Source organism: Aotus nancymaae, unplaced genomic scaffold (assembly GCF_030222135.1).
Source record: "Aotus nancymaae isolate 86718 unplaced genomic scaffold, 86718_ANA_hifiasm-v0.15.2.pri h1tg000002l, whole genome shotgun sequence".
In the NCBI taxonomy this organism is placed as follows: domain Eukaryota; kingdom Metazoa; phylum Chordata; class Mammalia; order Primates; family Aotidae; genus Aotus; species Aotus nancymaae.
In genome coordinates, this window is record NW_026988413.1 from 219,307 (window position 1) to 238,526 (window position 19,220).

The following is a 19,220-nucleotide window of genomic DNA, read 5'->3' on the forward strand; positions in this document are numbered from 1 at the left end:
CCCTCCAGGGAGCACATACCCTTCCAGGGAGCACACCCCCGCAGGGAGCACAGACCCCTCCAGGGAACACACATCCCTCCAGGGAGCACACACCCCTCCAGGGAGGACACACCCCCCCCAGGGAGCACACACCCCTCCAGGGAGCATGCACCCCTCCAGGAAGCACACGGCCCTCCAGGGAGCACACACCCCTCCAAGCAGCACATACCCCTCCAGAAAGCACACGGCCCTCCAGGGAGCACACGGCCATCCAGGGAGGACACACCCCTACAGGGAGCACATACCCCTCCAGGGAGCACATACCCCTCCAGGGAGGACACACCCGTCCAGGGAGCACATGGCCCTCCAGGGAGCACACGGCCATCCAGGGAGTCAGTTTTGTCTGACTCAGAGGGGCTTAGTACCCATTTGCCTGAGGTGGGAAAATATTCCAGCTGCTGGAGGAGACTCAGCCCTGATGGGAGGTGGAAGGTGCAGGCCAGGGGCCACGCTGAAGAAGCCCCTCCGCCATCCACAAGAATAGGTTCGGTCTTTCTCATCACAAATGGTAGCTTTTTAATTGGCTATTTTTTTTCAGGCTTTCAGATGACAGAAATTATACAGGAAAGTTATAAAACTTCAAACTCTGTGCAAAGATTATACAGGAAGTATGTGTAGGGGTGCCTGCCTCTCCCCTCTCCGGGGAAAACTCTTGCCCGCCCGAAGCAGGGTCCCAGTGCCTTCCTCCATCTGACAAACCATCTCCCTCCTACCCTTTCTTCTGTTTCTTCGTGGGGATCAGGTTAAATTGTGTCAAGGTTCTGCAGCTGTCTTTCTCCCGCTGAGACAGCGCATGTCCATCTTTCCCATCTGAACGTGCACATCTCCTGAGATTTAACCGCTGCCTGATGTTCCACAGCCTGGCCTTGGTAGGATCGAATCCCTGCTGGTGAGCGTGTGAGTTGTTCCGTGTTTACCCGGGTATTCCCTCACCATTTGCTCCTGAAAGGGGAGAGGTTAAAGGGCACGCACATTTGCCTCAGGACGATGTTCGCTCTAGGGCTCCCCCACCCCTCACCAAGCCTCCTGTGGGGTGGGTCACATAGGAAACACTCACTTCCATTTACATATCTTGAATAGTTTCTTCGCAGGTTTTTTCTTTAACTCTGATTTAAAGCTGAGCCTCTGCCTGACACACTCACATCGCAGCTGCCTACGTCTCCAGGGGCCGCCTGGCATGTCTGTCCACGTGCCAGTTCAGAAAGTCACCCCCGTTCCTGGGACCCCGGCTAAGGACGGGAGTTGGCAGCTCACAGAGGCCAAGTGCTGTCTGCAGGTGGCAGAGGCCGGCAGAGGCGTTGCTTTGTGTCAGCGCAGGCTGCTTGTGGGCCGACATCACAAAGGATTTAGGGCACCTTTTATACTGAAAAGTGTTCTTTGGAAGATGGAGAGAAAAAGGGCTCTCACCTCCTTTGTGTTCTCTAAAGGTTTAATGAGGAGAGAGGAGCAGGCGGCAAGGGCGGCGGGGGGTCCACTTGTTCCAACTGTGGAAACAGACCCTTCCCAGGACACCCCACAGGCCCGTGAAGCGGGCGCCCCAAGGTTGTTACCGGGATGTTTTCTAAGCTGCTATTCAGCACCGGGAACTGAAGGTGCAATAGGGAAAATAAACTATTAAAATAGAAAACAGAACAATGAGACCTGGTGGGACCAAGCTCTCCCTTCGAGATTCAGGGCGCTACACAGCCTGATGCGTGCAGTTCCATGTGAGAAAGTCTAAGAGAGCCATGCATGAGCAGGGCACCTCAGAAGCACAGCCGTCATGGTTTAAATGCTGCAACTATGAATCCAGATGTTAAATGTGTGACTTCCCGATCACTAAATAATTACTGTCCCTTCAGATTTAAAAGCACGCAAACCATGAAGCCCCACCATCTCACGGCTTAGACGGATCACACTCTCCCAAACCCGTCAGCATGTGGTAGAGACCTGAGTGTTCATTCCCAACTCTGGAGAAGCTGGAGATGCCGGCATGAGCCCCGAGCCTCCAATCTCTGTTTGGAATTATTATGAAGAGTCCCAGGGAAGGGGATAAGAAGGAAGCCATGAGGACAGGACTTCCCTTGGCCGGGCGGCGAGGACAGGTTCGGTACAACAGGAGGGAGCAGAGTGGAGCTCCAAGCAGGAGAGCAGAGGGCAAAGCGGAAAGGTCACCAGGAGTGCCCAGGACCCAGGCGCAGCCTCCAAGCTGTGCAGAAAACAGCGGGAAGGGGTCGGACCTGCAATCTCTTTTGACGCATTCGTTCTTTTGATCCCACCACTGCCCTGGGAATGAGGCCGGCGGCCTGTGGCTCCAGGAGCACTTGTGGTGGTCAGCCACACCCAGTCTGCACTGCATCCCCTCGACCATCCATCCGTCTGGCCACATGTGAGCAGTGCAGAAACAGCAAAGAACGTTCAGCAGGCATGCTGCCTCTCAGCAGAGGAGAGAGGAAGAGGAGAATTAATGCAAACGTAAGTCCACGTGCAGGGCTGTGCTCCCAGGGGCATGCTCAGTTCTGTGGGGAGAAGCAGGAACTGCAGTGGCACCCTCAAGGTCACCCTGGAAGGGCACCTGGCGCCCTGTCTGTTGGAAGACAAATGGGAGCTCTTAAGGCTTTAGAGCTGGGGAATGACATGGTCCCAGCAGTTTTAGGGTTAACGGCGACAGCTTAGCAGTTGGGAAGAGGAGATGCCGATGGGTGTGGTCTGCAGGGGGTCCCAGAGTAGAGACAGTTTGTGAAGAGACGATAAGGGGGTCGCAGGACGCTGGAGTTGCCTGGCACCTGATGGCGGTGCGCCCTGCCAATGTGAGACCGCTGCGTGCCACCAACTGCCCAAACACCCGATGGGTGCCATGGCACACTGTAAAGTGGACTTTGTCCTTCACGCTGACGCTTCTCAATGGCATTGCCGGGCATTTGGGCAGTGGGTGGGCACGCATCCATCTCGCATCAGAGGGCACAGCAGCGCTTTAGGGTATGGGGCAGCCACGGCAGCCTCACAGTAGTGCAGCTCGGGGTGCCTGGCAGCAGCAGGGACAGCCACCTTCAGGCACTGCACAGCTCAACCTTGGGCCTGGCTGAGCTCCTGGAGCCCACTGGGCACTCCAGCCTGGGTCTAGCTGAACAGGTTTTATGTGAGCCAAAACCCACATCTCTGCCAGAATTCTATCCCAGGTACTTAAAGGATATGCAGGGTTGTGAGTAGCTTCAGAAGGGAGGCGTCTGTCCAGGAGAATGGCCCTGAGCGTCGGTGATAAGGTTAAGGCCACACGACCAGGCCCAGGTTAGGGGCAGGAGAGCAGAGCGGAGGACAGGGCAGCCAGAGGGCCCACAGAGCAGCATCACAGAGAGAGGGTGCTGGGTTGTCAGTTCGGTCCCATAAACCAAACCTGAGGCACGCTCTATGTGGAGAGAAAGAGAGAGGCCAGTCCTGGTGCAGCGTGTGAGAACCTGCAGCTGGTGATGTCCTCCAGGTGTGATTGTGGGCACAGTCAGAGGCAGGCATGGTGAGGTGGGTCGGGAGCAGTATCTGCATGGGGTGGGATTGTGGGCAAAGCCAGAGGCCGGGCATGGTGAGGTGGATCAGGAGCAGCATCTGCATGGGGTGGGATTGTGGGCAAAGCCAGAGGCTGGGCATGGTGAGGTGGGTCAGGAGCAGTATCTGCATGGGGTGGGATTGTGGGCACAGCCAGAGGCAGGCATGGTGAGGTGGGTCAGGAGCAGTATCTGCATGGGGTGGGATTGTGGGCACAGCCAGAGGCAGGCATGGTGAGGTGGGTCAGGAGCAGTATCTGCATGGGGTGGGATTGTGGGCAAAGCCAGAGGCCGGGCATGGTGAGGTGGATCAGGAGCAGCATCTGCATGGGGTGGGATTGTGGGCACAGCCAGAGGCAGGCATGGTGAGGTGGGTCAGGAGCAGCATCTGCATGGGGTGGGATTGTGGGCAAAGCCAGAGGCCGGGCATGGTGAGGTGGGTCAGGAGCAGTATCTGCATGGGGTGGGATTGTGGGCAAAGCCAGAGGCTGGGCATGGTGAGGTGGGTCAGGAGCAGTATCTGCATGGGGTGGGATTGTGGGCAAAGCCAGAGGCTGGGCATGGTGAGGTGGGTCAGGAGCAGCATCTGCATGGGGTGGGATTGTGGGCGAAGCCAGAGGCCGGGCATGGTGAGGTGGATCAGGAGCAGCATCTGCATGGGGTGGGACTGTGGGCGAAGCCAGAGGCCGGGCATGGTGAGGTGGGTCAGGAGCAGCATCTGCATCAGGTGTGATTGTGGGCACAGCCAGAGGCAGGCATGGTGAGGTGGGTCAGGAGCAGCATCTGCATGGGGTGGGATTGTGGGCACAGCCAGAGGCCGGGCATGGTGAGGTGGGTCAGGAGCAGCATCTGCATCAGGTGTGATTGTGGGCGAAGCCAGAGGCTGGGCATGGTGAGGTGGGTCAGGAGCAGCATCTGCATCAGGTGTGATTGTGGGCGAAGCCAGAGGCCGGGCATGGTGAGGTGGGTCGGGGCAGCATCTGCATGGTGCATTTCCCCAGCTGGGCTCTGTCTTTGGAGCCAATGCAGACTATTAGCGGCGGCAATGAAGACCACGCCTCCAGAACCCGTGAGGCCATCACTGGGCCCAACTATGCTGGACATTGGCCCAGTGGCTTCCCCAGCAAAATTGAATCTGATGACAGCCTTGCAGCAGCATGGAGAGTGCCCTTCACTCAGGCCATGATGTGAATGTGCCCCGGAGGTGGACTATGTCAGGGCCCCAGACCAACATCATGGGGGCCTGACCGCAACTGCCCAGGGATCACGTGTGCTCTGGAAATGGACACCATGCGGCATTTGACTATCAGTTCATCTGCACGAAATTCTCTACAGGCCAAAAGCCACCCATCCTCCACCACCCTCCTTTGCCTTTTAACACGCTGAAGGTGCAGGCCTCGACGGAGTCTGTCAAAGTGCCCCCGCCCCAGCTCTCACGCAGGCTTGTGGACCCCTCTAAGCTGGCTGGACACCAGGTCCTGGACAGTGGACTGTGAGCTCTGACCCAAAGTGTGAGACCCAATGTCATCAACAGCCGGGTCCTGCAGCTGCCTAGACCCTCCCAAATCCCCCCCGGGCTGTTGCTGGCCAAGTCTGTTTCACAAAGACCCTTCCTGATGATGCAGCCTGCACCATGGCTGCGTTCCGACTCGAGAGCACTGGGAAATGCATATTTATTTGCTTGAATTTTTCAAAAAAATTCCACAAATGGGGAGATAATACAGAGTCTGAGGCCCTAACTCGGCTGAAGAATCAACCAAAACACTTTTTTGGTCTAGATGTTTTTAAAGTTCCAGGAATATTTGTCGTACTCTGCGGGCACTGTCAGTGCAGGTACACTGTGCCAGATGGGACCCCGGAGTTTACACGCGTGACAGGCTCCAGCCTCCCAGCCCTGCTAGGACTGACGCTGAGTCAGCAATGCCCAGGTGTGAACGCCAAGGCCTGCTCCACACTCGGGACCTCCAGGCAAGACCCTCCTCAGGGCAGGACCCTCCGGCCACCGCACTGTGAGGACAGATAGGCAGCCCTGGAGCCAGGCCTGGCACCACAAGGGCCCAGCAGGTCTCCACTCTACTTGTTTCTTCTTAGGGGGAGAAATTCTAATCTCCCCACAGGAGCTTAAGTCAATGAGAAAAATAACACTTAGAACACTGGCAAACGGACACAAGCAGCCGATGTACACAAGACTGTAGAAAGCAAAAAGAATAAGGGGGAATTACTCAATAAGCAAAAGAAAACTAAAACTGGGGCCATAACTGCCTGTAAAAATGACGCACATCCCAGGATAAGGCGGGTGAGCTTACAGTTGGATTATGTGGTGTGGTATTATAAATTTGGATTTCAGGGTTTTACTGTATCATAGTGTTATAATACAGCATAAAACTCACTTATGGCTGGGTGCAGTGGCTCATGCCTGTGATCCCAGCACTTTGGGAGGCCAAGGCAGGCAGATTACCTGAGATCAGGAGTTTTAGACCAGCCTGGCCAACATGGTGAAAACCGTCTCTACTAAAAATACAAAAATTATCCAGGCATGGTGGCGGATGCCTGTAATCCCAGCTACTCAGGAGGCTGAGGCAGAAGAATTGCTTGAGCCCAGGAGATGGAGGTTGTAATGAGCCAAGATCATGCCACTGCACTCCAGCCTGGCTGACAGAGCAAGACTCTGTCTCAAAAAAACAAAAACAAAAACAAACTCACTTCTATAGCTTATTATTGTGCCATATTTATTTACTCTATAAGTTTTTAATATGTTATAAACTTAGAATGTTCATTCCATTCAACCTAGTAATTTCATTGCTAGGAACTTTTCCTAGTTAAATATTCAGAATTATGCACAGTGGTTTGTATATGAGAATGATCATCATGGTGTTATTTGTAATATCAAAGAATTGAAAAGCAAAATTCTTTTCAATTATTAGTGACTGACTAAATAAACCGTAATTGGGAATACAGAGGCCAACAGCCTTGGAGGGGCCTCTAAAGGAGAGTGTGTCCTGGCCGTCGCTGTTTACAAGATGCACTCACTCAGCAAGTGCAGGCATGAGGCCAACAGGCTGGGGTGGAAAAGGGCAGGTCCCCGGTGAAGCCCAACTTCAGGCTGGGGAAGACCTGAAGCCTGGGGGCCAGCTGCCAGCCCCATGGACCACAGGGGGAGCTTGTTCTTTTTCCTGGGCCCACCTATGGCCTCCCATGGACCAATCAGCATGCACTTCCTCCCCTCTGAGGCCCATAAACACCCTGGACTCATCCAGAGTCCTAGGGTGGGGGGCGAGGGGGACCAGATGACCGGCCTGCAGAGAGGAGTTACTGAACGAAGTCAGAATGATGGGAAAGAGTGAGCCAGAGGCAGAAGAAACTGTGAACTATGCGGTGTGATCTGAGAGGCATGTGCCAGTCTCAAAGTAGCACTGTTGGAGCAGGCAACCGGGAACTGTTGTGCATTCCTTGTAGTAATTAACCTTGCCAAGCACACCATTAATAATGCAGCACAAATTACGTGATCCAATTACTCACCTAACAAGGATATTAGGTGATGATGCTGCTTTTTGATCTTAACTGTGGAAAGGGGAAGTTCAGCTCATCTAACACGGGTGGTTTAATTATAACGCAAAGGGCTGACACATCTTGACTCCCAGCTGGTCTCTCCTGTCCTTAGACATCTTCCCCTGGATATCCCCTTCTATATCAGCATCTTCTTCCCCTTGCATAATGAGAGGTCAGTTTATCAGGAAAGCACAACAATCGCAAACATGCATGCACCTAGCAACAGCGCTTCAAGATACATGCAGCAAAATTAACTGAAAAGAAATAGACAAACCCACATGGTTGGAGGTTTTAATGCACTTCTCTCTGTGTAATTGATCAAGTAGGCAGACTAAGAAAATATGTAAGAATATAGAGTGTTCAAACAATAATATTAATTAACAATATTAACCAACTTGACCTTATCAGCATACACAGAACATTTCACCCAACAACTGCAGAGTGCATATTTTTTTCAAGTGCACATGCAACATTCGCCAAAATGGACCATATACTAGACCATAAAGCGAGTCTTGATAAATTCCAAAGGAATAAAATAATAGAGTAGGTTCTCTGACCATAATGAAATGGGACTAGCAATTAATAACAAAAAATACCAAATATTTGAAGTTAAGCAATGCATGTCTAAATACATCAAAGAAGAAATCACAAGAGAAATCTCAAAATATGTTGAGCTGAATGATAAGAAAACCACAACACAGTAAAATCTGTAGGATGCAACTAAAGGAATCCTTGGAGAAAAATTTATAGCTCAAAATATAGATATTAGGAAAGAAAAAGGATTAGAAAAATTAGTGATCAAACCTCTACTTCATAAAAAGAAGAGCACCCTCCCCAATCTGTTTTTCCTCTCATGTTTTCAAGCCAGAAGCATTGGAATCATCCTAAACCCTCTTCCTCATCCAGTCCCGCCCGTTTGTCAATTAGTCTCATCAGTTCTGCCTCAGTCTCTGTCTCCTGGCGCCTTTGAGTGGTCCAGTCATCTCCTCTGTTTATATCCTCATCACTTTGCAAGTGATTACACCAACAGCTTCTTAACTGGTCACTCTGCTAATCCTGTTTCTTCCAATATTTCCCCAAATTCTCTGTTAGAGTGGCCTTTCCAAGATGCAGTCTTGGCTGTGCTGTTGGTCACTGCACTCCCTTGACAGGAAACGAGGCAGGAGAGCCTTTGGCCAGTCTGATTCTTTCTGTTCTGAAATAGCAGCATCATGACTTTCTGTCATGAGGTGGGTAACTGTCATGAGGTTGGCAACTCCAAGCTTTGGCCAGATTCTTTGACTATTTGAGCTCCTTCTCACCTTCTGTTTGATGTGGAGCCCCCAACGTGGACAGCTACATCATGCCCTCACCCACCCTGGGGGGCGCCTCACGCTCTCGCCCACTCTGGGAGGCTCTTCTGCACATGCTCCACTCCAGCTGCACCAACTGCACGACCCGACTCCTCCACCGGGGTGGTCATGGCTAGCCCAGCCTCGGCCAGAACGCCACACGCTTTGTCCACACACCAGACACACTGATCAGACACTCCGATCAATTCCTTCACTCCAGACTCCCACCGTCTGGGAGGTCTGCCTTCAGGCTGCCCACCTCCATGAGCCGCTGCCCTGGGGCGCCCCCTGCCCCCGACATCCTCTGCACCTCTTGATAATAAGCTTTGATCATGGCCTTTTCAGTTCCCCTTTTCCACTAGAACGAAGAAGGATGTCTTGGTCACCTCTGTGTCCTCGGCACTGAGAGAAGTCACTTGTGGAAGGTAAATCCATGTTGTCTTCCTCCATGTTAACTTACTGATGACGTTTGAAGCACATGCTATGTAGAGACATGTGTAGGAATCTGGCCAAAGCTAGTAATTTCCCCATCAAGACAGAAGCGTCAAGTCACAATGTTGATATTTCAGATACAAAGAAACAGACTGGCAAAGGCTCTCCTGCCGCTTCCACTGTCAGTGAAGAGCAGTGATCAAAGGCAGGGCAGCCGTGCCCCACACAAAAGGGCAAACCTCACCCAGAGTGGCCAGGGAGAGCGGGCGAGGCCGACCAGGCCCCGTACAGAGCTGCTGAGATGGTTGAGTCAATTTTCCATCCTTCCTCAATGCAAATGGCCAGCAAATGGCATAAAAAGCTCGTGGTGCAGGCGGCATGCGTTGCTTAGAGGAGCAACAGTCAGGGGTTTATGAACACTCACTGAGCCATTAGGAGAGAAAAACAAGGTCTCAGAAAGGTTCTAGATTATCACTGAAATTTTCCGTAATAGTGGAATAAATCAGAGCAAGGCGAAGGGGGCGCGGGGAAGGGTGACCGTTTCCTTGGGGAGCGCCAGGAGGAAGAAGCCCCACAGGCAGCCAGCTTGGCCCACAGGAGGCTCCCTGTGGTTGAACAGGCCAAGAACACACAGGCCTTCCATTCATTTTGTTGGAAATACATTTGAAAATATTTAATTCCATGAGAAAAAAAAAACTAATTTATTTATTTATTTATTTATTATTATTTTTTTTTTATTGAGATGAAGTCTCACTCTGTTGCCCAGGCTGGAGTGCAGTAGCACGATCTCAGCTCACTGCCGCCTCTGCCTCCTGGGTTCAAGTGATTCTCATGCCTCTCGGCCTTCCTAGTAACTAAGATTACAGGTGCATGTCACCACACCTGGTTAATTTTTGTATTTTTTGTAGAGATGGGGTTTTGCCATGTGGGCCAGGCTAGTCTTGAACTCCTAACTTCAAGTGATCCACCCGCCTCAGTGTCCCAAAGTGCTGGGATTACAGGTGTGAGCCACTGCACCCAACCACAAAACCTAATTTAAAGTGAAACAATGATCTGTTCTTCAGTCAGGTCGCTGGGCTCCTTCTGTCTGCCATCACACAAGATGCCTGTTGCTGTAGCAACCACAGGGAAGGAGAAATAGTAACTGAGGGCTCTTCCATGGAGGGAAAGTTTCAGGTTTTGTTTTCAGGAGCTTTTTTCTTTTAGATCATTCTGTTCTGAAATGGCATACAGATCTGGTTTGACGGCAATGTCAAATGAAGCAAGTGTTTCCTATCCACAGTCTGCCCACACTTCCTCTCCATTGGTGAGAACACAGACTCACTGTTCCTCCTGAGTCAGGAACAGCCCCCAAACCCCAAGATCTTCATGGTGGTGCCACAGGGATTGGAGTTCTGTGGGGACCCAGGGAATCATGCTTTCTTCATGGGTCACTCAGCTCTGCAGATGCTCTTGTCAGTAAAACCCAACTGTGGGACCCCACATACATACTGGAAAAGTAAAGACAGAGACACAATCAGGAAATGAGACCTAGACACAATAGGGAGGTGAGACCGAGACAAATGTAAGAGATGAGAAACAATGTGGGGTGAAGAGACAGACACAATGGGGGGGAGAGACAGACACAATGTGGGGTGAAGAGACAGACACAATGGGGGGGGAAGAGACAGACACAATGAGGGGGGAAGAGACAGACACAATGGCAGGGAGAGACAGACACAATGTGGGGTGAAGAGACAGACACAATGGGGGGGAGAGACAGACACAATGTGGGGTGAAGAGACAGACACAATGGGGGGGGAAGAGACAGACACAATGAGGGGGGAAGAGACAGACACAATGGCAGGGAGAGACAGACACAATGTGGGGTGAAGAGACAGACACAATGGGGGGAGAGACAGACACAACAGAGGGGAAGAGACAGACACAATGTGGGGTGAAGAGACAGACACAATGGGGGGGAAGAGACAGACGCAATGGGGGGGAAGAGACAGACACAATGGGGGGGAAGAGACAGACGCAATGGAGGGGGAAGAGACAGACACAATGGGGGGGAAGAGACAGACGCAATGGGGGGGAAGAGACAGACACAATGGAGGGGAAGAGACAGACACAATGGGGGGGGAAGAGACAGACGCAATGGAGGGGGAAGAGACAGACACAATGGGGGGGAAGACACAGACACAATGAGGGGGGAAGAGACAGACACAATGGGGGGGGAAGAGACAGACACAACAGAGGGGAAGAGACAGACACAATGTGGGGGGAAGAGACAGACACAATGGGAGGGGAAGAGACAGACACAATGTGGGGGGAAGAGACAGACACAATGGGGGGGAAGAGACAGACACAATGGGGGGGAGAGACAGACACAATGTGGGGTGAAGAGACAGACACAACGGAGGGGAAGAGACAGACACAATGGGGGGAAGAGACAGACACAACGGAGGGGAAGAGACAGACACAATGGGGGGGAAGACACAGACACAATGAGGGGGGAAGAGACAGACACAATGGGGGGGAAGAGACAGACACAATGGAGGGGAAGACACAGACGCAATGGCGGGGAAGAGACAGACGCAATGGGGGGAAGAGACAGACACAATGGGGGGAAGAGACAGACACAACGGAGGGGAAGAGACAGACACAATGGGGGGGAAGACACAGACACAATGAGGGGGGAAGAGACAGACACAATGGGGGGGGAAGAGACAGACGCAATGGAGGGGAAGACACAGACGCAATGGCGGGGAAGAGACAGACGCAATGGGGGGAAGAGACAGACGCAATGGAGGGGGAAGAGACAGACACAATGGGGGGAAGAGACAGACGCAATGGGGGGGAAGAGACAGACACAATGGGGGGGAATACACAGACACAATGAGGGGGGAAGAGACAGACACAATGGGGGGGAAGAGACAGACACAATCGGGGGGAAGAGACAGACACATGGGGGGCAGAGACAGACACAATGAGGGGGAAGAGACAGACACAATGCGGGGGGAAGACACAGACACAATGAGGGGGGAAGAGACAGACACAATGGGGGGGAAGAGACAGACACATTGGAGGGGAAGAGACAGACACATGGAGGGCAGAGACAGACACAATGGAGGGGGAAGAGACAGACGCAATGGGGGGGGAAGAGACAGACGCAATGGAGGGGGAAGAGACAGACACAATTGGGGGGAAGAGACAGATGCAATGGAGGGGGAAGAGACAGACACAATGGGGGAGAAGAGACGGACGCAATGGGGGGGAAGAGACAGACACAATCGGGGGGAGAGACAGACGCAATGTGGGGGAAGAGACAGACACAATGGAGGGGGAAGAGACAGACACAATGGGGGAGAAGAGACGGACGCAATGGGGGGGAAGAGACAGACACAGTCGGGGGGAGAGACAGACTCAATGTGGGGGAAGAGACAGACACAATGGGGGGGAAGAGACAGACGCAATGGAGGGGGAAGAGACAGACACAATGGGGGGAAGAGACAGACGCAATGGGGGGGAAGAGACAGACACAATGGGGGGGAATACACAGACACAATGAGGGGGGAAGAGACAGACACAATGGGGGGGAAGAGACAGACACAATCGGGGGGAAGAGACAGACACATGGGGGGCAGAGACAGACACAATGAGGGGGAAGAGACAGACACAATGCGGGGGGAAGACACAGACACAATGAGGGGGGAAGAGACAGACACAATGGGGGGGAAGAGACAGACACATTGGAGGGGAAGCGACAGACACATGGAGGGCAGAGACAGACACAATGGAGGGGGAAGAGACAGACGCAATGGGGGGGGAAGAGACAGACGCAATGGAGGGGGAAGAGACAGACACAATTGGGGGGAAGAGACAGATGCAATGGAGGGGGAAGAGACAGACACAATGGGGGAGAAGAGACGGACGCAATGGGGGGGAAGAGACAGACACAATCGGGGGGAGAGACAGACACAGTGTGCGGGAAGAGACAGACACAATGGGGGGGAAGAGACAGACGCAATGTGGGGGAAGAGACAGACACAATGGAGGGGGAAGAGACAGACACAATGGGGGAGGAAGAGACAGACGCAACGGAGGGGAAGAGACAGACACAATGTGGGGGAAGAGACAGACACAATGCGGGGGAAGAGACAGACGCAATGTGGGGGAAGAGACAGACGCAATGGGGGTGGGAAGAGACAGACACAATGTGGGGAAAGGGAGACACGATGGGTGGGGCGAATCTCAGATACAATGAGAAGGTCAGACTGAGACACAATGAGGGGGTGAGGCAGACACAATGAGACAATGAGACAGACATAATGAGGGGGGTGAGACAGACACAATGGGGGAGGTAAAGCTGAGATGTACTGACGGGATGACACGGACACAGTGGAGGGATGAGCCTGAAGTTTAGAGGGACTGAAACTGAGACATACTGGCTGGGGGCTGGGACTAGACACAGTGCAGAGGGGGGTGAGACTGAGAAACCGTATCAGAAACCACAAGCTAAACTAAAAGGGAAACAACAATATGGAAAAATAAATGCAAGAAATATAAAAGGAGTCAATATTCCTATGGCTCAATGAATAAGAGAAACACCAAGAGTCTAACAGAAAATAAACAAATTACATAAAAAGTCAATCCAAAAAAAGCACAAGTAAAAGTGCTTAAGAAATATTCAAAAAGTGTTCAGCTTCACAAATAGGTAATGCATTTGTATTTTTATTCTCCAATGTTTAAAATGATTTGTAAAATTAAATACTGTATTCTAGCCATGTGCAGAATGTTACTAATCAGAGTTAAACTGACCCAAAATTTCAGGAAAGCAGCTTGGTAAAATACAGCAATAATTTTTTAAATGCTCATGTGCTTTTAAATAGGTAATTTCACCTAAAATCTACCATAAGCAAATAATTCCACTTTTAAATAAATATGTATGTACAGAACTGCACATTCTAGCTAAAGCTGAATACAGTAGGGCCACGTCACTGTATGTCCATTTCCTGGGATATAATTTGACCCTTACAGAGATGTTTATGAATTTTTTATGGTAAAAGTTAATGCATATGGGATTAAGTGCAAAAACCAGCACATTAATTTCATATAAGAATCCTTTATTCAAACAAAATGCATTAAGATACTAAAAATATTAAAGTGGTTATTTGTAGGGGGCAGGATCTATGCATTCATTTTCATGAATTCATTCTTTCTTTCTCTAACTAACAAGTGCTAAGTACCATCTCCTACCAGAAAGGCCCCTGGGGCACTGAGCATATGAACGTCAACAGAGCAAAACCCTTGCCTCTGTGCAGCTCACACTCCAATCAGGGAAAACAAACAGTAAAATATCAATGAACACAGACAGTAATGCAGGAAGGGAAGTGCTGTAAACATCTCTAAAAATGAGAGACACAAGGACATTTCCAGCAGGAAAATGGAGGTCCCCCAACACTGATTAGAATCCAAAGGAAAAAATGCAACAAATAAAGTAGAAATAGAAACGTTTCGAAGCCTGTCCTACATACCATCCCTTATGAGATAATGAATACAGCTGCTGAGAGATGAAGTTCCCGCCTTTTGTGGTGGATTGATGCCATTGTGAATCTTTTCTCCTCTGTAAGACACCACTGCCTACCCCGAGGTGCTAATCTAACAATCAGAATAATGACTACAAACACTTGTCACAATTATTAATCAACATGTGTGTTTGAAACATTATAGCCACCAGCACACTTTTAAATGGAAATAAAATCTTATCATTTTAATGTGATCGAAATAGTTTGCCTCTTATGAAGTTACTCCCAAACAAGAGTTGACTTTCAGACTTCAGCTTTATTTCAGACAAAATTTGAGGCTTCACTCGGATAGCACCCATCTATCACATCCTCCCCTGGAATAAGCACAACCTTGGGGAGAGGCTGCGGTTAGGGCTGTGGTCCTTCAATTCTGTCCATTCGTGCTTCAATCATTTTGATGGTCTTGTTTATAATTGTATATCTTTTTAGCTGTATTGAAACTTTTATTAATACATTATGTCCTTCTTTGTCTCTCGTAACCTTTTTTGATTTCAAGTCTATTTTGTCTGGAATTAGGATTGCTGCCCCTGCTCTCTTTTGGTGACTGTGTGGAACATCCTTTTCCACACTTACACTTTCAACTTATATATGTGTTTGGATCTAATGTGGGTCTCTTATAGACAGCATATAGTTGGATCATGATTTTTCTGATCTGTTCTGCCAACCTCTATCTTTTGATTGGAGAGTTTAATCCATTTACATCTAAAGTAGTTATCGATAAGAAAGGACTTACTTCTCTCAATATAATGTTTCAATAGGTCAATTTATCTGTTAAAGGAAAAATCTCAGATTGGGTCTAAAAACAAAATCCAACCATGTGCTACTTGTAAAAGCTACATCTAAAATTAATGACACCAAAATACCAGCGCATAAATTTCATATAGAATCCTTTATTCAAACAAAATCCATTAAAGTTTTTTCTGGATGGGGGGTAAATTTATATATTTATTTATAAATTGGTATACTGGCAAAGCATACAGGTAAATGCAGTGAAAAGAAATTCAAGGATTTTATTATAAGAGTAGGACTGAATTCTTAAAGTATTTTGTTTGACAATGAAGATTTTTTTACATTGACAAAGGCCACAATTCCTAATGAAGATTTAAAAAAAGAGAAATACTTTACAAATGCAGTAAGAAAACAGCACAAGCCTGCCAAAACAGGAAATATTCAGCCACCTGCATCTGCGGGATCTGGCCCCCCAGAGCTCACAAGCTGGGGGTGCAGAATCACGGGGCCATGTCAGAGCCCAGGCACAGGCAGGGTCTGGAAGCGAACCTGGCCACTGGTTCTTCAAGGGCTTAGCAGCAAAGTAGAAACAGCCAAAAGTGCTGATGGGAAACAGTCAAGAGGGGTTTATTTTTCCAGTTTTGTTTCAGAATGGGAAAGACCTGTACATATTCATACGACATTGTTGAGAGAGAGACAGAGACCAACAGGGAGACAGAAGTGGAAGACGGGAAAGGAAAGCGGACCCAGAAGCAGAGCAGGTGTGCGGGGCCAGGTTGAGCAGTGGCAGCAGGCATCCCCACAGAGTGAGGCAACATGACCCACGTGGGGACCGGCAGTGTGGCTCTGCAAGGTGCAGCGGGTTCCCTAACACCAGACACACCCCAGTCTTAACCAGGGATGCATAGCAGGTCAGCCGGTAGTCAGCCCGGAGCCCACACTCCAGAGGTGAGCCCTATCAATGCCACTAAGGGCCTGAGCACCCTCACAGCTTCCTGATCAGCATGAAGAATGCTGGATATGAGCTCTGCTGCCGAAAATCACGGTATTCAAGACCTGTGTCAAGGCTAACAGTTGCTCAGCTTTTCCTCCTAGATAGGCATCTAGGAGGCTGGGCATGGCAGCTCACAACTGTAATCCCAGCACATTGGGAGGCAAAAGCAGGAGGATCACCTTAGCCCAGGAGTTTGAGACCAGCCTGGGCAACATAGCCACACTCTGTCTCTACAAAAAAGTTTTTAAAACTTAGCCAGGTATGGTGGCATGCACTTGTAGTCCCAGCCACTCGGGAGGCTGAGGTGAGAGGACCACCTGAGCCCCGGAGGTCGAGGCTGCAGTGAGCCGTGTTCGCACCACCAGGCGGCCTGTGTGATGGAGTGAGATCCTAGCTCTGAAGAATAAATGACTGAATAAACAAGAATCTAGGGAAGCGTCTGTGTCTCTGTTAGGAAAGTCACACCGCACCTAAACCCTACATCCAACTGTGAATTCAGGGAATCCTGGTGCTGGGTGGGAGAATCAGTGAGCACGGCCCCCAAAACATTGTCACAGGAATTTTGACAAACCTTCCTCGAAGGGTGCAGCCAGGACTAGTAGGAGGACTAGTGGGGGTCCTGGCAACCCCTGAGGGAGCCGTGTGCCTGGTGACTAACGCTTCCAACATGCCAGTGCATGCGCAGAAGCTGGCCTGAGGCCCCCATCACGCAGTGTGCTTGTGGGAGGGTAGGGAATGGTCACCTGCCCCAACTTCCCCACACTGTGCTGTGGCCCCAAAGCACAGGACTTGCCCTGGGCTGCCTGGACAGCCGGGGAGTTGGGGACAGCATATGTCTGCTGGGACATTTTCCAGGTGCGCCCTCTGAGCCTCCTGTCCCACAGGTGGAGGAAAGGGACTTGAGTGAGACCCTCTCAGGGTCTGGCCTCAGGGCATGTTGGACATGAACCTCCTCCTTGGCCCGGCACCAGCCCCGCGGGTTTCTCTGGGCCCTCCCACGTCCTTTGTTCTTTTTGTAAAACTGATCCCAGCCAGAGCACTAATAAGAGCTGCGTGGTTAGACCCGAGGGCTGCGTGCAGCCAGTGGAGAAAGGACTCAGGAGCACGGAAGCCTGGGCTGGTTTCTGCAGAGCCTGCCCCACTCCACCAGCTGACAGCGTGAGAACGCAGCAATTGCTGAGAGCCGGGAAAGGCCGGAAAACGTTTCTATGTGGAGACTCAATTAATTGGTGCTTTATTTTTCTACTTAAGCATCTAATGATTATTAATTTTTGTTGAACAATTATAAACTACAGCTTCTCAGACACGTGCTTTTGGAGCAGGAGGGATTAGAGCTTCACTCTGTGTGCCTCGTTTACCAAAGTCGCAGAGCCGAGTCCAAGAAGAGAAGGCGCTGGCGAGAGAACCCTCGTGTCAGCTGCTGCAGCCCTGCGTTCCCTGAGACGACAAAGTTCAATGCCTGGGGTTTGGGGAACTACTGCAGAGGAGGGAGAGGGCTGCTCCACCTCCATCCCAGTATCTGGTGAAAGACTGAGCCCTCCGCGGCACAGCAGGGCCGGCGTGGGTGGAGGCTCCAGCTCCTGGAGGGTCTCCTAGCAGCTTCAGTGCTGCGGGACTTCCCACTGGTTGTCGGCTTCATCCTCTTTGTGTTTCCCTAAAAAACTGCTCACAACTAAATGAGGGGCAGATCTCAGGACGTCGCCCCTCAGGAAGCTCCGAAGGCTCCCAGCGCAGCTGGCCCTCGTCCCCCACCAGCAACAGCAGCCTCCTCTCACAAAGCCAGTTTACAAAAGAATAGAGAAAAAAGGGAGTTGTAAAAGGAAGAAAGAAGGAGGGAGGAGAGAGGGGGAAGAGAGGGAGGAGGGAGAGAGGGAGGAGGGAGAGAGGGAGGAGGGAGAGAGGGAGGAGGGAGAGAGGGAGGAGGGAGAGAGGGAGGAGGGAGATGGGAGAGAAAGAAGGGAAGGTCTTCATTTTTAAAAAAACCTCTTATTCACGACTCAGCTTACTCATAAAATAATTGTTTTATTGGTAAAGCCACCAAAGCATGAGGTCCGTGAGGGCAAGGACTTGCTCTTTACTCTGCGTCATGAGTGCGGACACAGGAGACCCTCCGGGGCATCTGCTGAATTAATTGCACATCTCAAGATTCGAAGCGCAGAGAGGAGAGGAAGCCTCCCCTGCCTGAATCTCTCGCTCTAAAAGCCCTTGGGCGTCTCTCCTGTATCTGCCATGGAAATCCCTGTGACTCAAGCACGCACCCCTGTGGCCTGCCAGGTTCTGAAGGACTGGCAGCCTAGGGGAGGAGAGAGCCAGGGAGCACCTGGTCCTGGTCCTGTTCTCTCTGACCCTCCAGGACACAGGGTGGGACCCTGACCTGAACTTGGCCAACCATGGAGCTGCACAGCCCGTAGTCCCGCAGAAGGGCCCTGGGGCTGGCCGTGCGCTGGAACCAAGAGGAAGCCCAGCTCCCACCCCTGGATGTCCTGCTTGGTTGGGCTGGGCCCAGCATTGACATCAGAATGCCCAAGCTCTCCAGGTGACTCTTTCATGTGGTCAGAACCAGGTTCCACAGGCCACCACTCTCAGGATGACCTCTTGTGTAGAACACACAGACGTCCACCTGAGGGGAACTGTGAGAATCCCAAGTTAAAGAAGGGAGTGGCTCCCTCCACTGCCCTTGCTGTGGGGAAACGAGGGAGGTACCAGCCCATCCTGACCTAGGTAACCTCATTCAAACCCACTTTCTTCTCATCTTAGGAAATCCTAGCCCTAAAAGTAAGTAATCTCTATTCTGGTCAAATATTATTCAAATACTTTCCTGAATTTTGTGCTGTTGATTTTCAGATTAATATGTCCCATTCTGGGAATGATAAATCAGTGTTGATCCCACAGAAATAATTATAAAACAATTATCTCATGAAGGGTTTGGCCTGTATTAATGGCTGTGCAATCTCTGTTCCTGTAGAACACTTTCTGGAACAGCCTGTTTCATAGAATAAATTTCAGAAGCGCAAAGCAGGGAAGACACAGCTCTTTCTCCCACAGAGCTGACTTCCTG